Genomic DNA, 10,864 nt, shown 5'->3' with positions numbered 1-10,864 from the left:
AGCGAGATGTACGTCAAACTCGTGATAAGGCTAAAGATTGCAAAAGTGTGACCAAAATCGCAATGATTTCAAGTGTCTTTGGAAGGATTTTAATTCAGAAATAATAGGTATGTATATTATGTATGACTGTGAAAAAATAATTAATATATAATTAATTATGAAATTATTTGGTTTTGTAACAGTAAGTATATTCTAAGATATAGGTAATTAATTAATTATTAATCACAATAATCACCCCCCGTATCCCGAGTACTTTGCAGTCCGCTAACCGCTAACCTTCCGTTTTCGTACATTCAGGGGGTCGCTAGCGGCCGCTGTGAAGTTCAAAAATGTTTTATAGTCTGCCCCTTTGCACTCCTGAAATGTTCATTGATGACTTCCCTTTTGCACACTTCATTTTGTGGACACGGATTTATTAATTAATAGTCATCAAAAATAATAAATAAACTGTCAAAAAAGTAACAGATTTACCTATTTATATTGCTTCTATTGCTGATTGTACATTGAAACTTCTAATGTAAGTACATACCGGGTGTGGCCTGTAATACGAGCAAAAAATTAAATAGTATTGCTGTACTCCTCATACTGACCAACATTTGTTCAGCGACTTTTAAAAATAACTTTGGGTTTGATTTCTAATACACTTTAAAGTTTATTCTAAGACACAATGTATTGCGAATTTTGTTATGCTTAAGGCGTGACAAGCAACGTCAATCCTGGTCAATCACAATGATATGGCGTGGCGATGGCGTCCATTGAAGATAATATTTATTTTGTATGAAAAATAGGGAGTCTAAATACATCATAATTTTTAAAAGTTGTTGAACAAAAGTGTCACCGTTTGAGGAGTACAATCTATGTTTTAATTATTTGCTCATGTTACTGGTCACACCCGGTATATATCTGGAAAATTAGGACACTAAAACTAAAACACATTTAACTTAATTAATTAAAACTCGGTATTCAAATAAACTAAATTAAGTAATTATTGCAAGTTGCTATTTATCGAAGATCTAGGATACCTAGGTCATATATCAGGGAAAGAAGTAATTAAGGTGTATTCTTGTAATTCCGAAAATGGAGCTCATCATAGGTGAATTTTGGAATTACCCGATATTCTTTTTTAGAGTTCCGTAGTCAACTAGGAACCATTATAGTTTCGCCATGTCTGTCTGTCTGTCTGATGCTTGTTTCCGTGATCGTTAGGTATGCTAATAGCTGCACTTGGTATTGGAAATTTTATACCATCGGCCCGATTTGAACTTCAAGATACGTCAGTTAATAGATCTAGAAACGATATGGATTAGATGTGTCAGTGTCATAAGTGACGATTTGTTTGAAGAAACGTCACATTTGACACTGACATATCTAATCCATATCGTTTCTGGATCTATTAACTGACGTATCTTAAATTTAGAATCGGGCAGCATGTCAGTAGTAAGCAAGCATACGACCCAATGCACATTCACCGCTGAGCTACGGTAATAGCGCTACGTCGTAGCCGATAACATGGGTTTCCCGGTATGTAGAGGAAATGCTTCGTAGACGCAAAACGACAACGTGTCGTGATTAGCGCTGAATGGGTTAATAGTAAGCAGCCACCGCAGCCTATGGACGCCTGCAGCTCCAGTATTCGCGTGGCTGACCCTTTTAAAACCTGTAGGTACACTCCTTTTTTGAAGATCCCCATAATGTAGACCAGCGGTCGGCAACCTTTTAGCAGCCAAGGGCCTCATAGTAGTTAACGAAGTTGACGCGGGCCGCACTTTGTTTATATTGATGACTTTATCAGATGTTGTCGTTTGTCAATATTACATACAAAATAGCCAGGGAGGATCGCGGGCCGCTAGTGAGAGGTTCGCGGGCCGCCTGTTGCTGACCGCTGCTGTAGACCCTCGAGAAAACCTCGGAAGGGAGCTCATTCCACAGCCGGAGCGTCCGCGGGAGGAAATACCTCTTAAGGGTCACTTGCACCGTCCCACTAACCCGGGGAAACCGTTAACCCAGTGTCAAATTGTACTGGTAACCATGGTAACTCCTTTTATTTCAGATGAAAGTTCTTAACATCCTCCTAAGGCCCCATACAAATGAAAAATCCAGAATTTGTCACTGAAATTTGAACCTTTAGTGGGGTTGTGCACAAATCACGCGAGGTGTTTTCGGCTACTTTTTGACTCTCCCCTCCCCCTTGGTGATATTTGGTGAGGTTTTTGGCTACCCCCCCTCCCCCCACACAACCTCACGTGTATTTTTTTGAATTTTTTTCATTCGACCTAATTTTAAGTAAAATATTATTGTATATAGAAAATCTTGTTTAGGTATTTTTCTATTTTCATTAAATACTGCCGTATTCGAACTTCAAGATATTCACAAGAGACGACACGTACTAGATCCATTCTAGATACGTTATAGTTTAGATATCAACTAGTTCTCTTTTGCAGCGCAATTCGGGCAACCAATGTCACTTTTACGTTAGATAAAGTAAGATATCTATTAGATGTGAATTGGATCTCTAAGTCGTATCCTGTGGAAATCGTTCAACAGTATCTCCAGAATCGCGCAAATGTCAAATTTGACAGGTTAGATCTTAAACATAATCGTTATCGTATCTTGGTGATGTCTAAAAGATGTCTAATAGATGTCTATTTCAAAATCCGAATCGGGCCCATAGACTCGCTATTTTGAAGTGCAGAGTGAAGATTTATGTTTAACGAAACCGAGAAAAGGTATCTTCTCATGTGGTAGGTTTTTTTTCTTAGTTTCATTAACTGTAGAAAAATACACGTGAGGTTTCCTTATACCCCCTCCCCCAACGTGATCTATCGTGATTTTTTCGTGACCCTCCCTCCCCCTATCGAACCTCGCGTGATTTGTGCACAACCCCAGTGCAAGGAATAGAGTTGATTTTGGTTTCATTTGAAAATTTAACGAAACAAAACAAATTCGACTCTATTCCAATTGAATATGATTTAAATTTCATCGAACTGAATAGTACTATAGGTAGGACCTTGGGCCTTGGGAGGATAAAACTCTTGTGATCCTTTAAACACGACTTTATTGCGTGACAACGCCAGTGGAAAACACCATTTTGAGTCAAATCAATCGATTTCTGTTTAGTTTATGTACAGTTAGCAGCAGAAGTTGCTAAGCGGGCGAGGTGTTCAAAATGATCTTGACGCGACTTTATTGTTAAGAGAATAAGAGCGTGTCAAGGTAATTTTGAACACCTCGCCCGCTTAGCAACTTCTGCTGCTGACTGTACAATCAATCTATCATGCATAAAAGAGCATAATATATATCAACGTATTTTCCTATCCTTAAGTTAACAAATAATTGTGTTATTAAGCTCGTATCTCAGTATAGATTCAGTAGCGAGATACGACGTTTCGAAGTATATTTTCTATCGAATTTTGGTTGACAAATTTGACAATGTCGCTTACAACCTTCTGGAGGTGTGCGAAGGAGTTAGCATGTCATTTGTCACATGTCTGCTAAATACGAAGCCTTATTGAAAATCTGGTTTTAAGTGGTTTTTTCGGGCGATAATTTTCAGTCTTAAACTACTTCGTATATATCATAGTTACTTATGGTATCTATTATTAAACTCATGGACAAATTTAGAGGAAGCGCTGGTGGCCTAGCGGTAAGAGTGTGCGACCTTCAATCCGGAAGTCACGGGTTCAAACCCCGGCTTGTACCAATGAGTTCGGAACTTATGTACGAAATATCATTTGATATTTACCAGTTTTCACTTTCGTAAAAACTAGTGCCTAGATTCAATTCTTGGGATTAGTTGTCAAGCGGACCCCAGGCTCCCATGAACACAAACAAAAAGGTTTATGTAATTATTTGTGATGGATTAATTAATATGCACATAATGTAGGTAACTTCCAAATTAGTAATTAAACTTTATTTTTGCGATCCTCTAAATTTGTTCATGAGTGTCAGTGTCAGTGTCCGGCTAGGCCCCCAGAGGTGTCACATGCATGTTGTCGACCTTTATTTAAACTTTAACACTGCAGTTTATTACGTTTTTATAAATTCACTCTAACTAATGGACTAACCTGCGTCTCTAGGGGGTTTTACTTAGTACACTTAATGAGTCTAAAATTAGGGTTCGCGCAAAAACGACAAAAACTTTTATTTACCAGCTTTTATTTAATAGGGAGTATTACTGCAATGTTCTGCCACCAGAGTGCAGCACTAAGCTATCTAGTAAACCATAGAGTAACTTATACATACTGTGCCATAAACTGTTTTTTGACAAGTTTTCACAGACAATAAAATATGACATTGATGCATCAAAGCGGTTTGTTAACAAGGGCCTACCAGGAAACGCGAAAATCAAAATTTAGTTATCTGCCTCTTTATCGCTCGAATATGCAAGAGTGATAGAGAGGTTAGATAACGAAATTTCGATTTTCTTGTTTCGCGGTAGACCCCCTGATTGTGATGGATTATGATAGTAGCGCCCCTTATGCAGAGTTTCGCGTAATATTCCCTATTAGTATATTAGTTAGTGTGGGTCAAATCATGGAAGCACAATTTGATCCACTTCCCGATTTCCGATTCACCCGAAATTTTGCATACATATGCAAATCGGATAACAATTTAATATTATGATGATGATGATATGGAGCTGATCTGATGATGGAGACAGGAGGACATGGGAACTCTGTGATAAGACAACGCAAATTAAAGGGGTCTTAGAATTGTCTCGATGAGTATTAGTTGTCTGTGGAAAGAAAAATACAGCCAGCGAAAAAAGCTTATTACCAAAAATGAATTTTTTGCCAAAAACTTATTTCATTGTATACACATTGATAATTATATATTTAATCTTAATTGGTATTTATTTAAAGTAACATAATAAAATATTTGGTACGGAACCTTCACATTCAAATCTGACTTGCGCTTGACCGGTTTTTTAATGCACTATCGTCCAAACTAATGTTATCACGGGAAAAAACACATTCAGTAGGAAAACACGACTCGCGAAACACATGTGGTTCATTACCAATTTAAAAAAGTCAATGTGACGTTCCGAAACCCGGTAAGTGAACTTATTTGAGTGTTTTAACCAATGACCTTTTATTTATGGTTTTAACACTCTTAGTTTCCGATAAATATGTATATATTTAATATAGTTTGTCAAAGGACTGTCGGCGGAAAATGAATTAGATTTCTACTAGACTTCAACAAGTTACGATACGGATAATTTAAAGATATTTGTAAGATATGTCAAATTTGACGTTTCCGCGATTCTTGAGGTCCTCTTGAACGATTTCGACAAGTTATGACTTAGATATCCAAGTCACATCTAGTCGATATCTAATGTAGATCTAGTTGATCTCTAAATCGTCTCAAGATCTTGTGATTGTCTCGAAATCCGAATAGGCCTGTGTCTCATTTCAATCATAGACAGAGAGAATCATACTATCTTTGTCTTACACTAGTACTAGCACCCAAAAGAAAAGGATGAGTATAGTTTTCCGGTTCTTACTGACTGACAAATTGGTTTGACCAAATATAAAAACATTAAAAACCACTAGCACTTGTAGGTACGTTTCTGCCCCCAAAAAACAGGGCTATGCATATATTACTCAAAAATCACTATCATTACACCTTATACAAAACAAAGTCCCCCGCCGCGTCTGTCTGTTTGTGTGTATTCACGATATAAACTCAAAAACTACTGAACGGATTTTTATGTGGTATTCCAGGGATCGGATACCGGTATTTTTGTACGGGAACGAAAACGGTATTTCGTTTCTTGTTAATTTATTTCATATTTAATTGGACAATCTAATTATACGAAGTCGTTACCTAAAAACACAACTGAGTCCTACATTTCGAGTATAAAATAATTCGAAAAAAATATGGTTACCTATTTCGAAGTTTTTGCAAAAAACCGGTTCCCATCCCTGCGGTTTTCACTTATCGATGGAGTGATTCTTGAGGCAGGTTTAAGTGTAATAATTTGTTAACTCGTACTAAGCCGGGTAGGGTTGCCATGTGGAAGAATTAAATGTCCTGATAAAAATCCTGACATCACCCTAAAAATCCTGACATTTCTTGTAATGTAACAGAGATTTGGCGTAGCTAGAACGACGCCTCGGCGGCGCGCTGCGCTCTGCGGTGTACTGTATCGTGGATCTATCTTTCCCTTTCCCTCCGCCCGACTCCGTAGTCCACTCCCCGCGCTTATTTTATGAGGTAAATCCTAAAAATCCTGATTCTTGCCAAGTCGGGCCGCAATCCGGACAAAGGGGCAAAAATCCTGACATGTCCGGACTAATCCTGACGTATGGCAACCCTAAGCCGGGCGGGTCGCTAGTTGGTTAATAAATTTATCCTTTTAGATTTTATTTTAAAATAAATTCTGTTTGGTTGTTTATATGCTTTTATACATTACCTTATCGCTAGTTGTGGCCTAAATAACATTTTTCCTGTTAATTAATCTAAAAAAAAACCGGGCAAGTGCGAGTCGGACTCGCGCACGAAGGGTTCCGTACCATAATAAAAAAAAAACAAAAAAAAGCAAAAAAAAAAACGGTCACCCATCCAAATACTGACCACTCCCGACGTTGCTTAACTTTGGTCAAAAATCACGTTTGTTGTATGGGAGCCCCATTTAAATCTTTATTTTATTCTGTTTTTAGTATTTGTTTTTATAGCGGCAACAGAAATACATCAGCTGTGAAAATTTCAACTGTCTAGCTATCACGGTTCGTGAGATACAGCCTGGTGACAGACGGACGGACGGACGGACGGACAGCGAAGTCTTAGTAATAGGGTCCCGTTTTACCCTTTGGGTACGGAACCCTAATAAAAACCCGGCCAAGTGCGTGTCGGACCACGCATAATGGAGCATTCCGTAGCTTCATACGATGTGAAAGAAAATACGGTCGAATTGATAACCTCCTTTTTTGAAGTCGATTGAAATCGATTAGATAAGTACGTACTGACGTATTCTTCAAACATAAACGTCACTTTTGACATTGATACATCTAATCCATCGTTTCTAGATCTATTAATTGACGTATTTTAACCTCCTTCCCTACGTACAATTTTTTGTACATATTCCAAAATCTATTTTGAACTTTTTCTCAAAAATGGACGGCAAAGTCGACTTTGCCGTTTAAAAAATAGGTTGCGAAGCGCGTAGTTTATGGTCAGTCAAAAATTAAAAAGTTAAAAACATTGCAGTCTCGATTTTAGGACTGCAATGTTGCATACAAATTCCATTATTTGTCGAGTTCCAAACTTTTTAAAAGTTGAAATGGCCATGACAAATGAAGGCACAGGCCCATTAAACAGCCAAACAGATGATTAGTACCGCGACTATTTAGCTGTCTCAAATAGGTTGGCGTATTTTCGGCAGAAAAATACACTTCTATTTTTTTATTAAAAAAATAAAAAGGCGGCAAAGCTAATTTTTTCAATTGTTTCTACTTTTTTCTGTGAAAATATATACTTAAGAAAGTTGCTTTTGTAAAATATTTCTATGATATTTATATTTCTTGCACCATTTTTGAGAAAAGCACTATATATGACTCGGCTGGAAGGCTACTTGCTGGCTTCGGATTCAATTAAACGGACTCCCAAGGTCGTCCGTTTAAAACGAATCCTCAGCCTGCAAGTAGCTACTTCCGAGCCTCGACAATAATGTACTATTATTGTGTAACTTTAGGGTTCCAATTTCAAAATCAAAACATTATTTTCTGGGTCTCAGGAGGTTATGCGTCCAATGTTTAAACGGCCGTTTTTGTTTTGAGTTCCTAGATCGACGAAACCAGCAACATAAAAACTAGTTTCATGTATTCAAAAGGTACTTAAATACACAATACAGTACGTAGCGCCCCCCTTTTTTCAATATCTTTCGTTAAATTTAAATTATTACGATTATTTAGCTGTGGCGCTAATGTGCACGTTGATGGGCTCTTAAAGTTCGAATCGGGCATTAAGGGGCCCACTGATTAACAGTCCGCCGGACGGTATCGGCCTGTCAGTTAGAACAAAATTTAGACAGTTCCGAACAACTGACAGGCCGATACCGTCCGGCGGGCTGTTAATCAGTGGGCCCCTTTACACTGCCGGCGCCAGCTACGCGCTACGCATGTAGCCTATGCGATTACGCGGTTTTTCCGTTTTGTAGCGAAAAGCACTTCGTACTGAGGACCCGCCTAGTGGGTTGCTGGCAGTAAATGTGTTAAATTTCATGCGGTATTGCGACGAACCAGCGCGCAACACGCGCGACTTTCCGTGTGTCCAACGCTTAATCTACTGATATTATTATTTAGGATCAACTACATTAAAATGTTTATTTCGTTCCAGTCACCATGTACCGCTTCCTGTGGCTCGTCTTCTGTGTGGTACAATCCCAGAATAATACCAATACTACTCATGTATTTAAATATGTGGATAACGGCAACATAGTCGAAGATTGTGAAAATTGCTTATCAAAATGTTGCCCCGGTACACAAATAAGTTTGAAATTCAACAAAACAAGCACTTGTGTTGACAATGTGTTCAATGTGATGAAATTGGAAGATTTTGAAGTAAGCATTTTCAATAAGGATGTAAAAAAGAAGATTATTAAAACAGGGAAAACGTTGAAGATTTTCAAGTTTGTGTATAGCGACGTTTTTAAAAACTTGACAGATATATCGAGTTCTAAATCTTTGGAGTTCTATCTTTTGGAGGTTAGTGAAAATTTTAATATTGAATTATATATTTCTATTGTTGGATAAGATTCTGTTTAAATTAATCAAATTTCAAATTTAAATGACGTCTGTGCCACATATATGCTCTTTCGGCACGGACGTGGACCGACTGGGACACCACGGATTACCTTGTCAAAAAAGTGCAGGCCGTTTATCGAGACATGCGACGCTTAATGACATAATCCGTCGTCTCTTGCCACCATCAATGTGCCTGCTCTTCTTGAGCCGACTGGCATTATCAGAGATGATGGCAAGAGGCCCGATGGGGTGTCCTTAGTTCCTTGGAGCTTGGGACGGATGTTGGTGTGGGATGCTACCTGCGTAGACACACTGGCACCGTCCCACCTCCAACGGACTAATGTAAAAGCGGGCGGAGCGGCGGAAAGCGCCGAAATTCTAAAACGTAACAAATATAAGAGCCTCAGTAAAGAGTACCATTTTGTACCATTTGGAGTTGAAACTCTAGGTCCATGAGGTCCCAGCGCGCATAAGTTGTTCGCAGAAATCGCGAAGCGTCTGGTTGACGTAACTGGTGACCGAAGAGCTGGCGGCTACCTCGCACAACGTATCAGCATTGCGATACAGCGAGGAAATGCCGCCAGCATCCTTGGTACAATGCCTCAAGGGCCTATTTTAGATTTAAGCTAGTTATTAATTTCGTTTAGTAGTACCAATTTTAAAGGTATTAAATATTCATTGAAAAATAAAAAAAAATATGGTGTATTCAAAACATATCAACAAATGTAATACTTGTAGAAATTTATCTTAAAGTTATTTTTTCAACAAGTTAGGCAATTGTTAATGAATAATATTTTCTCGAAATTCCTTCTTTATTGAATAAGAAAAAAAAATTATAATTACAAATTGTAAAATTTCCTCGCTTTCTAGAGCCCTTTTCATATACATGCTTAATAAGATCACGTTATAAAAGTTCTGAAAAAAATAATAGTTTGGTTATTATATTGTTTTATATTTTACAATTTTACCTTGTTTTTTCGTTTTTCGTCAATTTTCTATGTTATTCTAAAATTTATTTTAAGCAAAGTATTAACTTTATTAAAACTTTTATAATGTGATCTTATTAAGCATATATATGAGAAGGGCTCTAGAAAGCGACAAAATTTTACAATAAATATTTATACATTATTTTTCGTTTTCAATAAAGAAGGATGTTCGAGAAAATTTTGTTGATTAACAATTGCATAACTTATTGAAAAAATAACTTTAAGATAAATTTATACAAGTAGTACATTTGTTGACATGTTTTAAATACACCGTAACTTTTTTTAAATTTTCATACAATATTTAATATCTTTAAAATTATATTTAATGTTACGTACCTAATCGTTTTTTCATGCCGCGCGTGAAAATGAGGCGCGGAGGGCTGTGTTCAGCGTTGAATAAAAAGTATAAATAATGGAGATACAGTTCTGCAAGTATGGAATGTTTGATTGGAAATATCCTCCTCTTTTAGTTTCTTAAATATTAATACTTTTTGAGATATTAGGGAATTCAAAAATATCTACTTTTTTTGTCTATAACTTTTGATATTCTTTGTGTGCTAATACACGCTTCGAATACATTTGTCTGGACATCATTACGAATCTTATGAGGTATCACACGTATTTTTAGGAGTATTATCTCTATTCTTCACCGTTTTCCGTTTCTCGAACAGACTATAGAAGCGGAGCGTGAGTCTCGCGACCTAAACGCGTAAGCGCCATAAATTTTTCGGAGATTACGACGTTTTGGTCGCGTGGTACAGTAGGCCTACCGCGAACCACGTTCGACGTGTTACCTCACTGTCACACTTTCGTACGTATTTACAAGTGCGACAGAGAGGCAACACGTCGAACGTGGTTCGCGGTAAGCCCTCAGGTTACAATTGCGACAATTTTATTGTTTTGTATGGCTTCTCAATAATAAATTAATAATAACTCAATGTGTGAAAATAATGGTATTTGAAAAGGAAGAAAATAAGACAAACTGTGAAATTTCGATAGGTCAAGAAAGAGTGGACAAGTGAAAGACTTTGTGTATCTGGGAACCTTGTTCACTAGGGACGGTAAGCATGATAAAGATATTGAAAGGAGAGTGAATGCTGGAAATCGTGTGAATGGGGCACTTAATAACGCTTT

The 10,864-nt window shown here is 37.4% G+C and overlaps 1 protein-coding gene across 1 annotated transcript in view; it reads right to left on the bottom strand.

The window, feature by feature from the left end:
• Positions 1–10,864, bottom strand: part of LOC134802752 (origin recognition complex subunit 4) — a 239,566-nt gene that overhangs the window by 127,702 nt on the left and 101,000 nt on the right. The window lies entirely within an intron of this gene.

This window comes from Cydia splendana, chromosome 25 (assembly GCF_910591565.1).
Source record: "Cydia splendana chromosome 25, ilCydSple1.2, whole genome shotgun sequence".
Lineage (NCBI taxonomy): Eukaryota > Metazoa > Arthropoda > Insecta > Lepidoptera > Tortricidae > Cydia > Cydia splendana.
The sequence above is the reverse complement of the archived record's forward strand: the minus strand, read 5'-3'. Positions and strand labels throughout refer to the sequence as shown.